At 44.2% G+C, this 22,498-nt stretch overlaps 1 protein-coding gene and 1 pseudogene across 5 annotated transcripts in view; both read left to right on the forward strand.

The window, feature by feature from the left end:
* The first annotated feature begins 575 nt into the window (after positions 1–575).
* Positions 576–4,906, forward strand: LOC115195251 (protein arginine N-methyltransferase 6-like; annotated as a pseudogene).
* An 8,841-nt stretch (positions 4,907–13,747) lies between these two features.
* LOC115195355 (netrin-G1-like) overlaps positions 13,748–22,498 on the forward strand; it is a 209,789-nt gene continuing 201,038 nt past the window's right edge. For 4 of the 5 annotated variants that reach the window (XM_029755138.1, XM_029755140.1, XM_029755141.1 and 1 more), the window contains exon 1: positions 16,598–16,898. The gene's annotated coding sequence lies outside the window, so the exon portion shown is untranslated. Of the gene's footprint in view, positions 13,884–16,597; positions 16,899–22,498 lie in introns of those variants that run through there. The other variant, XM_029755139.1, reaches the window with a different exon arrangement.

A 22,498-nucleotide genomic window follows, 5' to 3' on the forward strand; every position in this document is an offset into this window, starting at 1 on the left:
ATTGAAGAGGAATTGTAGTCTAGTTACACATTATATTGAAGAGGAATTGCGATACAGTCAGCATCTCTCTCTGCCTGCCTCCTTGGTGTCTGTCATATTTGCAGGTTGTAGTTAGTAATTTAAGATAATGGGTTGTTGTTAGTCATTTAATCTAACTGGTTGTATTTAGTAATGTAATCTAACTGGTTGTATTTAGTCATGTAATCTAACTGGTTGTATTTCGATTTTTAATGGGTTGTATTTAGGTATTGGATCTAATTGTAGTGTAATGTAGTGTAATTGTAGTGTAACTGATAGGTGGAAGGAGGGGAAGCAGGTCTTCAGGGAAAGGGGATGTAATTATTAAATTGATTCATGGGCTTTATATTGACAGGCCAAGATACTGGCACACCAACTGGGGGATGGAGAACAGGGGTGGGTGGTGGAGGGAGGATTGGGGAGGGAGGGGGGTGGAGAATGGGGGAGGGAGAATGAGGTAGAGGATAGGGAAAATGGGGGAGGGGGGGGAGGGCAGATGGGGGAGGGAAGATGGGGGATGGGGGGGAGGGTGGATGGGGGAGGCAGGGCTATAGAGAATGTGGGAGGTAGGATGGAGAATGGGGAAGGGAGGATGAGGTAGAGGATAGGGAAGAATGAGGGGAGGGAGGGAGGGAGGGAGGGAGGGAGGGAGGGAGGGAGGGAGGGAGGGAGGGAGGGAGGGAGGGAGGGGGAGGGAGGGCAGATGGGGGATGGGAGGGGGAGGGTGGATGGGGGAGGGAGGATGAGCTTAGAGGATAGGGAAGAATGGGGGAGGGAGGGGTAGGGGGGATTGGGTAGGGAGGGGGATGGAGAATGGGGAAGGGAGGATGAGGTAGAGGATAGGGAAGAATGGGGGAGGGAGGGGGAGGGCAGATGGGGGATGGGAGGGTGGATGGGGGAGGGAGGATGAGCTTAGAGGATAGGGAAGAATGGGGGAGGGAGGGGGAGGGGGCATGGGGGAGGAATAGACAGCGCTGCTACTGCATGGGTCATATTTGTGTCTTGAATTAGACTTGACATGTACTATGTCCACATCTCACTGGTTCACATAAAATATATGTTTTGTGACAACTGTGTTTTTCATGGAAACAAAGTGAAGGATAAAACAACAATCAATGTTTTGTTTAAAAGAAAAGCTGTTTTTTCGATACTACTGTTGGTGCATGCGAGTGTTGCTGGTTCAAGGCTGGTGACAGGTCTGGTTGGGGACTACAGTGGTGGCCAAAAGTTTTGAGAATGACACAAATATAAATTTTCACAAAGTCTGCTGCCTCAGTTTGTATGATGGCAATTTGCATATACTCCAGAATGTTGAATTGCAATTAATTGCAAAGTCCTTCTTTACCATGCAAATGAACTGAATCCCCCCAAAAACATTTCCACTGCATTTCAGCCCTGCCAAAAAATGACCAGCTGACATCATGTCAATGACTCTCTCGTTAACACAAGTGTGAGTGTTGACGAGGACAAGGCTGGAGATCACTCTGTCATGCTGATTGAGTTTGATTAACAGACTGGAAGCTTCAAAAGTAGGGTGGTGCTTGGAATCATTGCTCTTCCTCTGTCAACCATGGTTACCTGCAAGGAAACACGTGCCGTCATCATTGATTTGCACAAAAAGGGCTTCACAGGCAAGGATATTTCTTCCAGTAAGATTGCACCTAAATCAACCATTTATCGGATCATCAACAACTTCAAGGAGAGCAGTTCAATTGTTGTGAAGAAGGCTTCAGGGCGCCCAAGAAAGTCCAGCAAGCCCCAGGACCGTCTCCTAAAGTTGATTCAGCTGCGGGATCGGGGAACCACCAGTACAGAGCTTGCTCAGGAATGGCAGCAGGCATCTGTACATCTGCACGCACAGTGAGGCGAATACTTTTGTAGGATGGCCTGGTGTCAAGAAGGGCAGCAAAGAAGCCACTTTTCTCCAGGAAAAACATCAGGGACATACTGATATTCTGCAAAAGGTACAGGGATTGGACTGCTGAGGACTGGGGTAAAGTCATTTTCTCTGATGAATCCCTTTTCCGATTGTTTGGGGCATCTGGAAAAAAGCTTGTCCGGAGAAGACAAGGTGAGCGCTACCATCAGTCCTGTGTCATGCCAACAGTAAAGCATCCTGAGACCATTCATGTGTGGGGTTGCTTCTCAGCCAAGGGAGTGGGCTCACTCACAATTTTACCTAAGAACACAGACATGAATAAAGAATGGTAGCAACACATCCTCCGAGAGCAACTTCTCTCAACCATCCAGGAACAGTTTGGTGACGAACAATGCCTTTTCCAGCATGATGGAGCACCTTGCCATAAGGCAAAAGGGATAACTAAGTGGCTCGGGGAAGAAAACATTTATATTTTGGGTCCATGGCCAGGAAACTCCCCAGACCTTAATCCCATTGAGAACTTGTGGTCAATCCTCAAGAGGCAGGTGGACAAACAAAAACCCACAAATTCTGACAATCTCCAAGCATTGATTATGCAAGAATGGGCTGCCACCAGTCAGGATGTGACCCAGAAGTTAATTAACAGCATGCCAGGGCGGATTACAGAGGTCTTGAAAAAGAAGGGTCAACAGTGCAAACACTGACTCTTTGCATCAACTCCATGTAATTGTCAATAAAAGCTTTTGACACTTAGGAAATGCTTGTAATTATACTTCAGCATTCCACAGTAACATCTGACAGAAATATCTAAAGACACTGAAGCAGCAAACTTTGTAAACATGAATATATGTGTCATTCTCAAAACTTTTGGCCACGACTGTATACAGACTGACAGTAGTCAGGCTGCTCCTGGGGGACCATACAGACCTCCAGGACCCCCAACAGCCCAATTCCAGTCCTCTAGTACCCCCAACAGCCCAACTCCAGTCCTCCAGTGTGGCTGTTGGGGGTCCTGGAGGACTGGAGTTGGGCTGTTGGGGGTCCTGGAGGACTGGAGTTGGGAACCACTGTACTATGCTATGCAAAATGAGTAGGCCTAAATTTTTTGGGCAAATGGTAAAATGTGTTGATTTAACATGGGCACAGAACCAAAAAGAAATACAATAATTGTTTCTAATGTGAAAAATTTTGATAAACCAGGTCATGGTAAAGTTTCTTACATGATATGGTACTTTTCCATGCATGCTCACACTTCACACGTGCTCAAATGTTTCATCACACTGCCCTGTGTTTCCATTTGAAAAAGGCCATCTGGAATGCTGGAAAACTCAACAACCTGGCAGCTCCCTACTCTCCTTTTCATCTTAGTGAAATGGGATACAGCTCCTACTCATCTTCCACTAGCACTAGCCAAGGATCTTTGGAAGGAACTGAGAAAGTCACAGAGGATTCACTCAAAGAGGAAGAACAGTGCCATAAACCTGTGTTCTGCCTGCCATAACTCTTGGGATGGACAGCATAGAACTATTTGTGGGCATGCTGGGTAGCCTATAATTGGTCTTCCCCACAGCAAAACATATCCTAACGGAGCACATGTAGGCCTATGATGGCCACTGTATCCTGTTTTAGCTAAATGTGTACACTATTGCTTTTCAGTGATGATGATGTTTTTTTTTTTTGCATGCTGCATTTGATATGCAAGGTTGTCTTGGTGAACATTCACTAGTCCCATTTTCAATATCATAACATGTTTCTCACTATTCTTTAAGATGATTTTTGATGTCCTGCTATTCATGTCATTGTTTGATCAATAGGTGTATTAAACAATGCATTGCGACCGCCGTATTTTTACTTATGGGAAATGTAGCAAGCAAATAGCTATCACATTGACAAATTTGACTGCTTATAAAACTCCAAAGACCACGATGCAACCCGTTTCTACTTTCAGGACGTATAATGCACTGAAATTCCATTTTCAATGTGATAACAAGAATTTGAGGGCAAGGAAAATTCCACTTCACAAAGAAAAGGAAATTAGACAGAAATGTGTAGGATAACCTGTACTTTGACAGTTATTCTAATATTACCATTCATGAAGAAATGATTGCAGACACTGTCCGGACGAACACGTACAGGACAGGGGCACTGAGGAACAGCAGTTCAATCCAAAGTAAAGTAGTGTTGGATGTCGGGGAAGGAAGTGGTGTTTCTTTGCCCAAGCCGGGACCAGGAAAGTTTACGAGGTGGATGCTAGTTCAATCGCTGATCGATCTGTGAAAATCGTAAAAAATATACTAAGATGGAAGACAGAATCGAAGTGATTAAAGCTATTCTGGAGACAATCAATTTGCCCGAGCAGGTGGACGTGATGAGTGGATGTGGTATGTGCTGCTTCACGAATCCATGCTGAATTCTGCCTTCCATGGTGGAATTGTACATTGCACCCATCAATGACTTGGTGGTGGAGGGCCGGCTGAGTTTCTGGTCCACTATGAAGGACCAGTATGGACATGTCATGCACGTCTGAATTCGCCAGGAAATGCATCATGAACAATGACATCACCGTGAACTTGGTGATGGTAGAGGACGTGCTCTCCCACCCCTCCAAGTTCGGAGAGTTGGATCTGTACTCGTTTACCACGGAGCAGCTGAAATCAGTGAAGGGGGCATTCAAGTGCTAGTGTTTTGGTTCGTCTGCTGTGAACGCGATCAAACGTGTGGTTCACAGTTACCTTTCCTGGTAGCGAGGAAAAGCCCCTGGTCCTCTCCACATCTCCTTTCAAACTGGATATCCACTGGAAGCAGGCGGTGATGTATCTGGGTGAACCAGTGGATGTTAGGCAGGACACCACATTGGTGGGCGAGGTCAACATGTATCCCTCAGAGGACAGTTCCAGACATATAACCATCCATGTGGACTACACTATAGGAGAACTCAAAAAAACATTCCAAGACCTTCTCCATCCCAGATGGATATTCAGGAGAGGCTCAACAATAGACTGGCGTTAGCAGTGTCAGTATCAGGCTTACATTAGCGTACTGGCTTAGCGTACTGGCTTAGCGCACTGGCTTAGCGCACTGGCTTACCGCACTGGCTTAGCGCACTGGCTTAGCGCACTAGTTTAGTGCACTAGTTTAGCGCACTGGCTTAGCAGCAAAGAGTGAAGATGGACACTTGGTCATTAATTGTAGGCCTATGTTGTAAAGAAAGAAGGATGTAAACAATCCCACTATTGTTACGGCATTTTCTGATGTCTTTGAACTTGTGGAGAGCCTAAGTGTTGTTATAATTGATCTGAATTGATTACCTAAGTGGATGGAATTAAATTAATCAATTCAACCAAGAAGTTCTGTTAATTGAAATGGTATGCTTTTTCTCATGTTTATATGAACTATTTGTTTTATCTCTAAAACCTATGAGTGACTCTGACAGTAGAATAAAGGTAACAAGGTCAAGTCTACCATTCATCAGCAGTTGGTGAACAGCTCCATCAACAGTCACCATAACTGTTGTCTGGTTCCCCTGATTCCTATGATGTCTTGTCTTCTTACTGTTCAGTATAGGTAGGCTAGATATTAGACCAGCACACTGTTTACCTGGCTAAACTGATGAAGGCCTATTGCAATTTTAACCCCCCCCCCCTAAAAGATTTAGATGCACTATTGTAAAGTGGTTGTTCCACTGGATATCATAAGGTGAATGCACCAATTTGTAAGTCGCTCTGGATAAGAGCGTCTGCTAAATGACTTAAATGTAAATGTACATTTTAAATGTCTTAGAAAACATGTTTATATATAACCAGCCTCAAAACCGCAGACCACGTGTAACCACACCAGCCCAGGACCTCCACATCCGGTTTCTTTACCTGCAGGATCGTCTGAGGCCAGCCACCCGGACAGCTGATGAAACTGAGGAGTATTTCTGTCTGTAATAAAGCCATTTTGTGGGGGGAAACTAATTCTGATTGGCTGGGCCTGCGCTCCTGCCCAATCATGTGAAATCAGTAGATTAAGGCCTAATGAATTCATTTCAACTGACTGATTTTCTTATATGAACTGTAACTCAGTAATATCTTTGAAGTTGTTGCATGTTGCGTTTATATTTTTGTTCAGTATATATGGATAAGGGCATGGCAAAAGTGTTTTTGTCTTCATGATTCTGCAGTGTAGGACAGGAGGTGGGAGAGGTTGTGGGAGAGGAGGTGGGACAGTCTTTCTTGACTGTCATTGTTCAATCTAACGTCACAGCAACATTTTGGCTCAAATTTGCTCTGCTGCCAAATTTTGGCTCAAATTCACTTAGTTGCCACTGTGCCACAGGTGTCTCCTAACTTGCCCATTCTCCGCCCAGTAGACAGACTAAATGCAAATGCGAAGATATTGGAAATGTCAAGTGCAGTATTAGCTTCCAGCCGCTCCTGAACTATGTATCAAACTCTGGCATACACAGCCATTCTCTGCTCAATACTAAACTAATTCTAAACCATCCTTGGCATAGAAACTTTAAATGGGTTTATTTGTCTCGTATTGCACTACGATGGAGAGTAAGATCAATAGAGAATGTTTTTAATCTAACTCATTCTGGAGGCATTATGTGTGAGAGGAACATCCACTATGTTCGAGCTCCTGGGTAGGCAACAACTATTCTGTCCAAAGGTTCATAGTTCCGTATCTCTCTGACAATGTCTTCCCAGTCTGAGAAAAACAAGCACTCGTCTGACAGCAGGCGATGAGGAAAACAGCTGTTATGGGGCAACATAAGTCATCAAATAAATGAACAAAATCCAAATACACATCTGAGGTTCTGTTATATTCAGCATTAGAACTTCACAGACTGATGAAGAAGGGCCTCGAGGAGGAAGGAGGGAGCTAGGAGGAAGAAGGGAGCTAGGAGGAAGGAGGGTGCAAGGAGGAAGGAGGGTGCTAGGAGGAAGGAGGGTGCTAGGAGGAAGGAGGGTGCTAGGAGGAAGGAGGGTGCTAGGAGGAAGGAGGGTGCTAGGAGGAAGGAGGGTGCTAGGAGGAAGGAGGGTGCAAGGAGGAAGGAGGGTGCAAGGAGGAAGGAGGGTGCAAGGAGGAAGGAGGGTGCTAGGAAGAAGGAGGGTGCTAGGAAGAAGGAGGGTGCTAGGAGGAAGGAGGGTGCAAGGAGGAAGGAGGGTGCAAGGAGGAAGGAGGGTGCTAGGAAGAAGGAGGGTGCAAGGAGGAAGGAGGGTGCAAGGAGGAAGGAGGGTGCTAGGAAGAAGGAGGGTGCTAGGAGGAAGGAGGGTGCAAGGAAGAAGGAGGGTGCTAGGAGAAAGGAGGGTGCAAGGAGGAAGGAGGGTGCTAGGAGGAAGGAGGGTGCTTGGAGGATGGAGGGTGCTAGGAGGAAGGAGGGTGCTAGGAGGAAGGAGGGAGCTAGGAGGAAGGAGGGTGCTAGGAGGAGGGAGGGTGCTAGAAGGAAGGAGGGTGCTAGGAGGAAGGAGGGTGCAAGGAGGAAGGAGGGTGCTAGGAGGAAGGAGGGTGCTAGGAGGAAGGAGGGTGCTAGGAGGAAGGAGGGTGCTAGGAGGAAGGAGGGTGCTAGGAGGAAGGAGGGTGCTAGAAGGAAGGAGGGTGCAAGGAGGAAGGAGGGTGCAAGGAGGAAGGAGGGTGCTAGGAGGAGGGAGGGTGCTAGAAGGAAGGAGGGTGCTAGGAGGAAGGAGGGTGCTAGGAGGAAGGAGGGTGCTTGGAGGATGGAGGGTGCTAGGAGGAAGGAGGATGCTAGGAGGAAGGAGGGAGCAAGGAGGAAGGAGGGCGCTAGGAGGAAGGAGGGAGCTAGGAGGAAGGAGGGTGCTAGGAGGAAGGAGGGTGCTAGGAGGAAGGAGGGCGCTAGGAGGAAGGAGGGAGCAAGGAGGAAGGAGGGAACTAGGAGGAAGAAGGGAGCAAGGAGGAAGGAGGGAGCTAGGAGGAAGGAGGGTGCTAGGAGGAAGGAGGGAGCAAGGAGGAAGGAGGGAACTAGGAGGAAGAAGGGAGCAAGGAGGAAGGAGGGAGCTAGGAGGAAGGAGGGTGCTAGGAGGAAGGAGGGTGCTAGGAAATTGTGAAATAGCTGAGGAAGAGAAGAAGAAGAAGAAGCCTCATACTGTCAGACGTACTGTAGGACATACTGTCAGACGTACTGTAGGACATACTGTAGGACATACTGTAAGACGTACTGTAGGACATACTGTAAGACGTACTGTAGGACATACTGTAAGACGTACTGTAGGACATACTGTAAGACATACTGTCAGACATACTGTAAGACATACTGTCAGACATACTGCAGGACATACTGTCAGACGTACTGTAAGACATACTGTCAGACATACTGCAGGACATACTGTAAGACATACTGTCAGACATACTGCAGGACATACTGTCAGACATACTGCAGGACATACTGTAGGACATACTGTAAGACATACTGTCCGATGTACTGTAGGACATACTGTCAGACATACTGTAAGACATACTGCAGGACATACTGTCAGACATACTGCAGGACATACTGTAGGACATACTGTAAGACGTACTGTAGGACATACTGTCAGACATACTGTAAGACATACTGTCAGACATACTGCAGGACATACTGTCAGACGTACTGTAAGACATACTGTCAGACATACTGCAGGACACACTGTAAGACATACTGTCAGACATACTGCAGGACATACTGTCAGACATACTGCAGGACATACTGTAGGACATACTGTCAGACGTACTGTAGGACATACTGTAGGACATACTGTAAGACGTACTGTAGGACATACTGTAAGACGTACTGTAGGACATACTGTAAGACGTACTGTAGGACATACTGTAAGACATACTGTCAGACATACTGTAAGACATACTGTCAGACATACTGCAGGACATACTGTCAGACATACTGCAGGACATACTGTAGGACATACTGTAAGACGTACTGTAGGACATACTGTCAGACATACTGTAAGACATACTGTCAGACATACTGCAGGACATACTGTCAGACGTACTGTAAGACATACTGTCAGACATACTGCAGGACACACTGTAAGACATACTGTCAGACATACTGCAGGACATACTGTCAGACATACTGCAGGACATACTGTAGGACATGCTGTAAGACATACTGTCCGATGTACTGTAGGACATACTGTAAGACATACTGCAGGACATACTGTCAGACATACTGCAGGACATACTGTAGGACATACTGTAAGACATACTGCAGGACATACTGTCAGACATACTGCAGGACATACTGTAGGACATACTGTAAGACATACTGTCAGACATACTGCAGGACATACTGTCAGACATACTGCAGCACATACTGTAGGACATACTGTAAGACATACTGTCAGACATACTGCAGGACATACTGTCAGACATACTGCAGGACATACTGTAGGACATACTGTCAGACATACTGCAGGACATACTGTAAGACATACTGTCAGACATACTGCAGGACATACTGTCAGACATACTGCAGGACATACTGTAGGACATACTGTAAGACATACTGTAAGACATACTGTCGGACATACTGCAGGACATACTGTAGGACATACTGTCAGACATACTGCAGGACATACTGTAGGACATACTGTAAGACATACTGTAGGACATACTGTCAGACATACTGCAGGACATACTGTAGGACATACTGTAAGACATACTGCAGGACATACTGTAGGACATACTGTAAGTCATACTGTAAGACATACTGTAGGACATACTGTAAGACATACTGCAGGACATACTGTAGGACATACTGTAAGACATGTTTTCTTACACCAATACTGTTCCATTGTCTTGTTAACAATAAGGCTACGTTTCAATCACTCTTTTGTACACAAACATTGACACACATAGTATAGCTGTTCAAATACAATGATGTGTTCCTATAAAAACTCACCAAAAAAAGAAATGTCCTTTCACTGTCAACTGCATTTATTTTCAGTAAAATTAACATGTGTAAATATTTGTATGAACTTAACAAGATTCAACAACTGAGACCTAAACTGAACAAGTTCCACAGACATGTGACTAACAAAAACTGAATAATGTATACCTGAACTAAGGGGGAGTCAAAATCAAAAGTAACAGTCATTATCTGGTGTGGCCACCAGCTGCATTAAGTACTGCAGTGAAACTCCTCCTCATGGACTGCTTCAGATTTGCCAGTTCTTGCTGTGAGATGTTACCCCACTCTTCCACCAAGGCACCTGCAAGTTCCAGGACATTTCTGGGGGGAATGGCCCTAGTCCTCACCCTCCGATCCAACAGGTCCCAGACGTGCTCAATGGGATTGAGATCCGGGCTCTTCGCAGGCCATGGCAGAACACTGACATTTCTGTCTTACAGGAAATCACACACAGAACGATCAGTATGGCTGGTGGCATTGTCATGCTGGAGGGTCAGGATGAGCCTGCAGGAAGGGTACCACATGAGGGAGGAGAATGTCTTCCCTGTAACGCACAGCGTTGAGATATCCTGCAATGACAACAAGCTCAGTCCGATGATGCTGTGACACACCACCCCAGACCATGACGGACTCTCCACCTCCAAATCAATCCCCCTCCAGAGTACAGGCCTCGGTGTAAATGTATTTAACTAGGCAAGTCAGTTAAGAACACATTCTTATTTACAATGACGGCCTACCGGGGAACAGTGGGTTAACTGCCTCATTCAGGGGCAGAACGACAGATTTTTACCTTGTCAGCTCGGGTATTCGATCCCTCAGGGATTCGATCCCCCAACGCTCTAACCACTAGGCTACCTGCCGCCCCATTGTGACTGACTTCACATTCAAATGCTTAGCTGGAGATCCTGTGTGTGTGTGTGTGTGTGTGTGTGTGTGTGTGTGTGTGTGTGTGTGTGTGTGTGTGTGTGTGTGTGTGTGTGTGTGTGTGTGTGTGTGTGTGTGTGTGTGTGTGTGTGTGTGTGTGTGTGTGTGTGTCAGAAATGCATCGAACTGAATTCAGTGAGGCATGACTGCATGGACGGACACAACAGCAACCAATCACAACAGGGAAAGAGTTGGTTGGTGCTGTTAAGTAAATCCCAAATCGCTTGCAGAGCAACAACACAAATCCGAACAGGACACCTAAATCTCAATCAGAGGTTGAGTGAAGTACAAATCCACCACAAACTACGTGGGCCTGTGTGGTTCTAATCCTTTTTCAATTTCCTTGGATTACGCTCCTGTGTAATTCTTCTCAGGTAATGTTTTTTTTAATTTATTTTTTTACTTATTGTGATATTTCAATTTGGGGGAGTCGAGTTCTGGGTCTGAAACACTATGCAGTATCAGCAGAGGCCTGTAAAACACAGATTGACAAAGGGACTTTAGCCGGGTCCAGAGCGCATGGTGAAATTAACAATGGGTGTTCTCTTAATTAGCATACCTTTACCAGTTTAGTAGTAATACAACTATTACTGGTCTTTACGACATAATCGTTTTATTATTGGTATTATTGTGTCCTAACCATCCCACTGCTGACACCGATGTAGCACATTTTGTCAAACTGAGCCTATTTTGTTCCAGTGCTTGTAACGAACTTCCTGATTATTACTAAGTCTATTTTTGTTTTTGTTTTTCAGGAAAAAATGTTAAGTAAGCCTGTCTCCCCCTCACACACACTGCCTTGCACTTACTTACCGACCGGATGAAGGCAACAGTACACTCCATTGAACCAAGGTAAAATCCAATACTCAGCCTGCCGTCTGAGACAGGGATGGGTGGAAAAACAGCTGTAGACGTACAAAATATGTCAGAAAAGCACATTGCCACACTCAGATTAAGGCACACACACACACACACACACACACACACACACACACACACACACACACACACACACACACACACACACACACACACACACACACACACACTGACAGAGTAGGATGACAAATAATGGAGTGTGAGGCACATGAATGCCAGTCTGTGTCGATTGCAGTGCCGGCTATCGAACCCCCACATAGATTTGAAGACGCATGGTAGTGCTGAACGGGGGGAGAGCAGAAATACATGCTATGGAAGCTTTTCAATCACAGGAGGAATGGACCAGTGGATCACAATTGGTTTTTGCAATCCGTTCTACCACGATACATTTGACGTCTAATTTAAGCACCGTTTTTACCCCTCTGTCCGTGAGATATTTTATAGGTAATTGTTTAGTGACTGTTAGATAATACAACCTTTGTAGATTGAGACGTTATTGTTTGAGCTAGATAGTTACAGACTAGAACAACAGTAAGGGCCTTGATTTATAGACTAGAACCACAGTAAGGGCCTTGATTTATAGACTAGATCAACAGTAAGGGCCTTGATTTATAGATTATAACAACAGTAAGGGCCTTGATTTATAGACTAGAACAACAGTAAGGGCCTTGATTTATAGACTAGAACCACAGTAAGGGCCTTGATTTATAGACTAGAACAACAGTAAGGGCCTTGATTTATAGATTATAACAACAGTAAGGGCCTTGATTTATAGACTAGAACAACAGTAAGGGCCTTGATTTATAGATTATAACAACAGTAAGGGCCTTGATTTATAGACTAGAACAACAGTAAGGGCCTTGATTTATAGACTAGAACAACAGTAAGGGCCTTGATTTATAGACTAGAACAACAGTAAGGGCCTTGATTTATAGACTATAACAACAGTAAGGGCCTTGATTTATAGACTAGAACAACAGTAAGGGCCTTGATTTATAGACTAGAACAACAGTAAGGGCCTTGATTTATAGACTAGAACAACAGTAAGGGCCTTGCGTTAAAGACCATAACTACAGTAAGGACTTTGATCTGGTCACCTAGTTATGTATAGACTTAAGTTCTTCCTTCTATTCTTCAGAGTTGTGGTGATGCAATGGGAACAATTCTACTTGGTTAAAGATATTCAGTGGATACCAGCTGTATTAAAATGTACTATAAATCTGTTCTGCCATTGGTGTAGCTAAGTGGGCATAAAATAGGCATTACAGGAATAGAGAATTGCATGAAACGGCCTGTGTTATTCCATTGCTGGTTATTGTGAAGGCATGAAGCATGTTCCTATTAGATTAATTGCTTTTGCCCCCCGAGTCACTTGAGGAGCTGTCCAAGGTGCTGACATGTGAGTGGCCATCATAGCCCTACACTTTGTCTGCTCTTTTTCTCTTGAAGTGAACGTGTAATGCATTTTGAGCAGAGCACATAACACTGTAACACAATTTTAATAATTGTTCTCCTTGTTAGGATTGAGATGATGCTTAATTTGTATGTTTTATCAATTCACATGCCGACTCAAAAATAGCCCATGTGGCTGTCTTCCATCTACGTTTGCTAAAAGAGGCTCTGACGGGCTCAGATGCAATGTTATCATGATTCCACAACCATCCTATGACTGTCACCTGTTAGAGATTTTCCACTGGTTAATCTGTGTTCTGTAGTGTTATCTTTTGACATGATTTACAAAACTTAGTTGCGACATTTTACTTACTATGTGACTATACAGGCTCAATAAAAATATACTCTTAACAAATGCATTGCTATTGATTAAACACGATGGTTCCACTATTGTGTTTAATGCTTGAACTGTGTGTCTCGATAGACATGATAACTCACTACAGTATACTGTAGCACTACATGAGTGTCGGTATATAAACCGCTCAGTCTGCAAGCCGATAGTCTCTATAGCCTTTGCATTTTTTTTCCGACCAGCGAGTTTTTCAGACAAGGATTACGAAGAATCCAAAGTAGTTCTTCCTTTTACCCTTGCGTGATATCGCATGTGTCTGTCTAGGTGTTTCACTAACTGAAGTGGCATCCGCGCCTTCGCTCACCCCATTCCGGGGGAAGCCATGGAGTGAACTAGTCGTTTCGGAGCAAGTCTCTGCTCTCCGCGTGAACAACAATGTCCCGGTTTAAAAAAAAGATCTACGTCAGTGTGTTCCATGATCTTCACTATTCTTTGTAAAGTTACGAAATGAAGCTTTGAGAGAAAAGGTAAGGTCTGTTTTGGTATGCTGGATGGATGATCGCGTCTATATAAGACACCTTTTGATAGTGTGCCTTCTGACAGCTGACAGGAAAAGTTTATAATTGTCTATGATAAAAACAGATCATAGATAATCAATTGTCTTACATAGTGCTTCAGCAATAAATAGGCTATGAAAGTACGCTGGATTCAGCATTTCTAAATTGCTTCTAAATACCGTTGATTTATTTGTACGTTCGCCGCATCGTGTAAAACTTGCCAAAGTGCTGTTGCACACTTGCTGTTCGGGAATATCTGACAGATAATTGAGTCAATGTGCCTCACTGTCCAATACACACATACACACACTACATACGCGCGCACACATGCATACTGACGCCACACACACACACACACACACACATAGGCCTAAACTGTTGCGACGGTCTATTTGTCCTGTTTCCTAGTCACTTTACTCCTACCCATATGGACATAGCTACCTCAATTACCTCGTGCCCCTCCTGCACACCGACTCGGTACTGGTACTTACTCGTTCTTTTTATTCGTTATTCACTCTGTATTTATTCCTCATGGCATTATTTATATTGTGTGTTTTATTTTATCTTCAAATCTGCATTGTTGGAAAAGGACCCATGAGTAAGGATTTCACTGTTAGTCTACACCTGTTGTTTTACGAAGCATGTGACAAATATAATGTGATTTGATCAGAGGTCTGATGGATGCATGGCACTGCTCATACAGCGGTGAGCTGTGTGTGGGGAGTATAGGCCTAATGCATTCAGACCTCTATAAGTAAACGCTATAGGGACTGCTTTCCTTTGCTACTCAATGGAGAACATTCAAATAGCTTTTAAATCCAGGACTAGGCTTAATATGTGTCCCGGAAACCGATCCTAAGTGGCAAATCAGGTGCAGGGTCATGAATAAATATTCAGTGTTCTCCTATTCTCCATCCGTGCTGTTTATGGTTTCATTCTCTCCCCGGATCGTCGTCGCTGGAGGATTTACTGTCAGAATGGATCGAATTTTAATATCATCTGGGCCCTCCCCAAGGCCAATATCATGACCGTGTGAGAGATTGCTGCCGACTCAACCCCCTGTAGAAATCAAATGTTTCCACTTTTGCCAGTGTCGGGTTAATTGCAGTGGAAAGTCAGCGAACAGACTTGAGTTTTACACAAGGTGTAATGACGTTGCTAAACTGTCGGCAACTCTACTGACTCATCAAGGCGGGCGACGGTGTGTGTGTGTGTGTGTGTGTGTGTATATGTGTGTGTGTGTATGTGCATGCTGTAATTTGAGCGCGTAATTCGTAATGTTGCCTATGGGGTGAAGTGCCTGCTTTTAACAGATCTCTATAGCCTACTCCTCTTGTCTTAATTTAACAGACTACTCCTCTTGTCTTAATTTAACAGACTACTCCTCTTGTCTTAATTTAACAGACTACTCATCTTGTCTTAATTTAACAGACTACTCCTCTTGTCTTAATTTAACAGACTACTCCTCTTGTCTTAATTTAACAGACTACTCCTCTTGTCTTAATTTAACAGACTACTCCTCTTGTCTTAATTTAACAGACTACTCATCTTGTCTTAATTTAACCGACCTCTATAGCCTACTCCACTTTTCAAACCTTCATTCATTTAACCCGGGCAGATATGGGGGCTCACGAGCACCATATTTAGGCATGGTATAGACCTATGTGTTTACCAGTTTGGTATTGTTATTTCCTGCATCTCCAAGTCAATCACAAACATCACCACAATGTCCAATGCGCCTATTACGCGAGAAATGTTTACCTAACATTTAAACAGTTAGGCTATATCATTAAACCAAACCAACTGAATTTAAGAGAGTTAAACATTTTTTAAATAGAACAAATAGTTTAAAAAAACTAACAAAAATAAATAAATCATAATTACAATTATCAAAATGAAATGCACCCTTTAGGACCCTGCAGAACGCACAAGTATTGAGGTAGAGGTAAGGGTTGCAATCACTAGCTCGCATTTGGAAGAGATTGTTTATCTCATATATACGGTGCTGCTCTGTCCTTGTTAAAGTGGTGGCAGGCAAAGGAATCCACGGTTCACAGTGATCTCTCATTTGTCCTCCAAGTTTAGCTACATCAACCCCATTGAGTCTCAGACTGGTCCTAAAAGAGGACTCGCTGCTGGGGGGGGGGGGGGGGAATATTGAGTTCTAGAAGAATATTTAGGCTGAGTGAGCGGTTTCATCTGATGGACTCCAAGTGCGTTATCTCCTACCCGCAATCTACACTGAGCAGTTTGCAGCGATGCGCTGTGATGTGTAATGCGCGAGGGATGCGTGACTCGGGCACATTGGAGGATATTCTCGGCAGCGCTGTGATTCATGTCCCCTTTTATTGCCTGTAGTACATAGCGAGGGGGGGGGGGGGGGGGGGGTAGATTCAGATATCCGCTCACCGGAGTCAAACGTATTGACTGTGGATCTAAGAAATGATACAGATAAAAGGGAAATTTCATGAAAGACAACGGAGAGGTCTCCAAAGTTTTTCCTAGTGGAATTGTTTGTCTCCTGCAGACACGGTTCTAATACCGATAATGGAATTGCACATAGCGGAATGATGACCAACTGGACAGTCTAGCCCAGTGTCAAAATACTCACCTTTTTTTTCTGTGATTGTGCTGAGCTAAGAACCACTAACAGCGATCAGTCATTTGTATTTAAGTAGGAGAAAATCTCCTCCGATCCCGTTTCTCTTTCTCAAAGATCCCGTTTCTCAAAGAGATGTTGCACTTGCACAGCGATTCCAGGAAGATTTATTTGTGCGCGGGGGGACCATTCCATCGCTGCCTCAAGCTCCATTCAGCTTGTTTTCAGTCTTTGGTCATCAATTTTTAGCATCCCGTTTATGCCAAACTCGTCACAGTAAGATTAACACGCGCATTATTAAAGGAGTTCCCGTGGTCAGTGTTGAACTTGTTGAACACTTACAAAGACTGGACTGTGCACCGTGAATTCAGGGCAAACCTACAAATGTAAGTATGCATATGAGAGAAATGAGATAAAGCTAAGTCTATTTTGAATTGTACAATTAAAGTTGAAGTCGTTCAAATTGTTGTCTTCGTTAATTAAAACATTGTATGCTGTGTGAAGATAGCAGAAATACTCAAGTTTCAATACTTCTTGGAATTGTAGTTTAAGTTTTGTTGGCAAACCATTTACATCAAAGTGGCAAATATGTTATGTATTTTAACTTTTGGAATAATTTGTCATAGCAGACAATACAGTAGCCTATACGAATGAAGTTGAATGCGCCCATACTCATTTAATGACCTTCATGTAATGAGAACATTAATTACTGGACTCCGGTGCAGTTGGTAAAGTTTAGGCTAATAGCGATTTGTGGATGCGCCCCCTTGTGGAATCAATTCCATATTAGTATTTCATAAATGTATAGCCTACCAGATTATATATCATTCAATGTTATGAAATGCTGCTGAAAATATACTATTCATTCTTATGCCCTGTTCAGCCCTGTCCTATCCATACGCCTGCTGTATTTTAATCCCGAGACGTGCAAAGCGTGTGCGGGTAGAAAGGTTGTTATTGAAACGACAATCTATCCTGCATCCTTTCTAAAAGGTTGATAGTGTGGTTGTATTGACTGTAGTAGTGATACGCATAACGATATGTTTGAGTGGTTGTTGTCTTCAGGACACCTTTACCTGTGCTTCTCGAATCCAGGTTTATCCTCTGACTTGACTTTGATTAGATGTGGTTAAAAAGTAATGGTGATGAGAATATGCAGGCTAAGCGTCAGGAATATGTATATTATACAGTTGAGATTGGTTCACATTATTGTATTATACTCCATATAATATATTTCATGGCATACCTTATGGTGTTATAATGGGCTTACTACATGGTTTATTTTTTAATATGTTTTGGTTTGTAGTTGTTGTTATTATTATTAGTAAATCATTGTATGTCATTTGATTTTACATAACTTTTAAAACAAGTGCAGCAATGTTCACACTGCAGAGTTATTCATTATTTTCATTGTAAGGTTTATATATAATATGCCTTCGAAAAGTATTCAGACCTCTTGACTTTTTACTCATTTTGTTACGTTAAAGCCTTATTCTAAAATGTATTAATAAAACAAATAATCATAGCAATCTACACGCAATACCCCATAATGACATCACAATGCCCCATAATGACATCACAATACCCATAATGACGTCACAATACCCCATAATGACATCACAATACCCATAATGACATCACAATACCCCATAATAACAAACCAAAAACAGGTTTTTAGAATCTTTTGAAAATGTATAAAAATGAAAAAACAGAAATACATTATTTACATAGGCATTCAAACCCTTTGCTATGAGACTCGAAATTGAGCTCAGGTGCATCCTATTTACATTGATCATCCTTGAGATGTTTCTACAACTTGGAGTCCACCTGTGGTAAATTATTATGTTTGGACATGATTTGGAAAGGCACACACCTGTCTATATAAAGGTCCCACAGTTGACAGTGCATGTCAGAGCAAAAACCAAGCCATGAGGTTGAAGGAATTGTGTGTAGAGCTCTGAGACAGGATTGTGTCGAGTCACAGATCTGGGGAAGGGTACCAAAACAGAAGCATTGAAGGTCCCCAAGAACACAGTGGCCTCCACCATTCTTAAATGGAAGAAGTTTGGAACCATCTTCCTAGAGCTGGCCGCCCGGCCAAACTGAGCAATCGGGGGAGAATGGCCTTGGTCAGGGAGGTGACCGAGAACCCGATGGTCACTCTGACAGAGCTCTAGAGTTCCTCTGTGGAGATGGGAGAACCTTCCAGAAGGACAACCATCTCTGCAGCACTCCACCAATCAGGCCTTTATGGTCTAGTGGCCAGACGGAAGCTACTCCTCAGTAAAAGGCACATGACAGCCCACTTGGAGTTTGCCAAAAAGCACCTAATTGTCTCTCAGACCATGAGAAACAAGATTCTCTGGTCTGATGAAACCAAGATTGAACTCTTTGGACTGAATGCCAAACCTGGCACCAACCCTACTGTGAAGCATGGTGGTGGCAGCATTATGCTGTGTGGATGTTTTTCATTGCAGGGACTGGTAGACTAGTCAGGATCGAGGCAGAGATGAAAGAAGAAAAGTACAGAGAGATCCTTGATGAAAACCTCTTCCAGAGCCTCAGACTGGGGCAAAGGTTCACCTTCCAACAGGACAATGACCCTAAGCAAACATCCAAGACAATGCAGGAGTGGCTTCAGGACAGGTCTCTGAATGTCCTTGATTGGCCCAGCCAGGACCCGGATTTTAACACGGTCTAACATCTATGGAGACCTGAACATAGCTGTGCAGCAACGCTCCCCGTCCAACCTGACAGAGCTTGAGAGGATCTGCAGAGAAGAATGGAGAAACTCCCCAAATACAAGTGTGCCAAGCTCGTAGCGTCATAACCAAGAGGACTCAAGGCTGTAATCGCTGCCAAAGGTGCTTCAACAAATTGTTGAGTAAATGGTCTGAATACTTATGTGAATGTTATGTTTCAGTTTTCTAGTTTTAATAAATTAGCAAAAATTGGGTAAAATTATGGGAAAAAAACGAATCATTTAATGCATTTTAGAATAAGGCTGTAACCTACCAAAATGTGGAAAAGTCAAGGGGTCTGAATACTTTCCAAATGCCCTGTGTATGTATGTGTGTGCGTATATATATACTGCTCAAAAAAATAAAGGGAACACTTAAACAACACATCCTAGAACTGAATGAAAGAAATAATATTTTTAAATACTTTTTTCTTTACATAGTTGAATGTGCTGACAACAAAATCACACAAAAATAATCAATGGAAATCCAATTTATCAACCCATGGAGGTCTGGATTTGGAGTCACACTCAAAATGAAAGTGAAAAACCACACTACAGGCTGATCCAACTTTGATGTAATGTCCTTAAAACAAGTCAAAATGAGGCTCAGTAGTGTGTGTGGCCTCCACGTGCCTGTATGACCTCCCTACAACGCCTGGGCATGCTCCTGATGAGGTGGCAGATGGTCTCCTGAGGGATTTCCTCCCAGACCTGGACTAAAGCATCCGCCAACTCCTGGACAGTCTGTGGTGCAACGTGGCGTTGGTGGATGGAGCGAGACATGATGTCCCAGATGTGTTCAATTGGATTCAGGTCTGGGGAACGGGCGGGCCAGTCCATAGCATCAATGCCTTCCTCTTGCAGGAACTGCTGACACACTCCAGCCACATGAGGTCTAGCATTGTCTTGCATTAGGAGGAACCCCGGGCCAACCGCACTAGCATATGGTCTCACAAGGGGTCTGAGGATCTCATCTCGGTACCTAATGGCAGTCAGGCTACCTCTGGCGAGCACATGGAGGGCTGTGCTGCCCCCCAAAGAAATCCCACCCCACACCATGACTGACCCACCGCCAAACCGGTCATGATGTAGGATGTTGCAGGCAGCAGAACGTTCTCCACGGCGTCTCCAGACTCTGTCACGTGCTCAGTGTGAACCTGCTTTCATCTGTTAAGAGCACAGGGCGCCAGTGGCGAATTTGCCAATCTTGGTGTTCTCTGGCAAATGCTAAACGTCCTGCATGGTGTTGGGCTGTAAGCACAACCCCCACCTGTGGACGTCGGGCCCTCATACCACCCTCATGGAGTCTGTTTCTGACCGTTTGAGCAGACACATGAACATTTGTGGCCTGCTGGAGGTCATTTTGCAGGGCTCTGGCAGTGCTCCTCCTGCTCCTCCTTGCACAAAGGCGGAGGTAGCAGTCCTGCTGCTGGGTTGTTGCCCTCCTACGGCCTTCTCCACATCTGCTGATGTACTGGCCTGTCTCCTGGTAGCGCCTCCATGCTCTGGACACTACGCTGACAGACACAGCAAACCTTATTGCCACAGCTCACATTGATGTGCCATCCTGGATGAGCTGCACTACCTGAGCCACTTGTGTGGGTTGTAGACTCCGTCTCATGCTACCACTAGAGTGAAAGCACCGCCAGCATTCAAATTTGACCAAAACATCAGCCAGGAAGCATAGGAACTGAGAAGTGGTCTGTGGTCCCCACCTGCAGAACCACTCCTTTATTGGAGGTGTCTTGCTAATTACCTATAATTTCCACCTGTTGTCTATTCCATTTGCACAACAGCATGTGACAGTTATTGTCAATCAGTGTTGCTTCCTAAGTGGACAGTTTGATTTCACAGAAGTGTGATTGACTTGGAGTTACATTGTGTTGTTTAAGTGTTCCCTTTATTTTTTTGAGCAGTGTATATATATATATATATATATATATATATATATATATATATATATATATATATATATATATATATATATATACCTGACAATGAATTATTCACCTTACAATTAATATTAAATAATATTATGTTCACCCTTTGATTATGATGTTGATCAAATTTGGTAAGAGCGATAGTCCTAATTCAGTCCCACTCATAGCTTTGCCATGTTGTCAGTAGTAACACTTGCTACTGTATTTACCTTACTATTTAGCCGTGGATGTTTTAATTTAAACATTGCTTGTTAATGGATTATGATAAAGCTAATCATAACAGTATCAGCCATTATACACACATATTACGATTACAACACATGTTGTCTATTTCCAGTGGGTTACCTTGCTGGGCCTGTGGAGTAGCCAGGCATGCCTACCATATTATCCTTGCTGGGCCTATCCTAAGGGCTGGAGGTGGACCTGTGGAGTAGCCAGGCATGCCTACCATATTATCCTTGCTGGGCCTATCCTAAGGGCTGGAGGTGGACCTGTGGAGTAGCCAGGCATGCCTACCATATTATCCTTGCTGGGCCTATCCTAAGGGCTGGAGGTGGACCTGTGGAGTAGCCAGGCATGCCTACCATATTATCCTTGCTGGGCCTATCCTAAGGGCTGGAGGTGGACATGTGGAGTAGCCAGGCATGCCTACCACATTATCCTTGCTGGGCCTATCCTAAGGGCTGGAGGTGGACCTATGGAGTAACCAGGCATGCCTCCCATATTATCCTTGCTGGGCCTATCCTAAGGGCTGGAGGTGGACCTGTGGAGTAGCCAGGCATGCCTACCATATTATCCTTGCTGGGCCTATCCTAAGGGCTGGAGGTGGACCTGTGGAGTAACCAGGCATGCCACTGTGAAAGTTCAATAATATGGTAGCTGAGCCTTTCAGGAATAGTGTCTTTAATAATGCATAAGGTGTTCCTATGTCGCTATGAAGGGTGCTTGGTGGAGAAGGGAGGGAGGGAGGGGGGGAGGAAGGAAGGAAGGGAGGGAGGGACGGGAGAATGTGAGAGGGAGGGAGGGAGGTGGTCAAGGAGTGCTAGTGACGGTGTAGACCTCTCTTTTGCTGCAGTATGCTTCTATATGTGGTGCTGCAGTAACATACCCCCCCGAGCTCCAAACACACATAGTTCCACACAGACGGCTTCGCAAGAGTCACCCTGTCAAAAGTGCCACTCTCTCACACACAAAGTGCATATGGCATTTTCCCTAGCTTGTAAGAGGGAGGATGGAGGAAGAAAGGAGAGTGTGAAAGGGGAGGGAGTACGCGAGAGAGTGGGGGGGAGAGAGAGAGAGAGAGAGA

The sequence above is a fragment of the Salmo trutta genome, chromosome 6 (genome assembly GCF_901001165.1).
Source record: "Salmo trutta chromosome 6, fSalTru1.1, whole genome shotgun sequence".
NCBI classification, from domain to species: Eukaryota; Metazoa; Chordata; class Actinopteri; order Salmoniformes; family Salmonidae; genus Salmo; species Salmo trutta.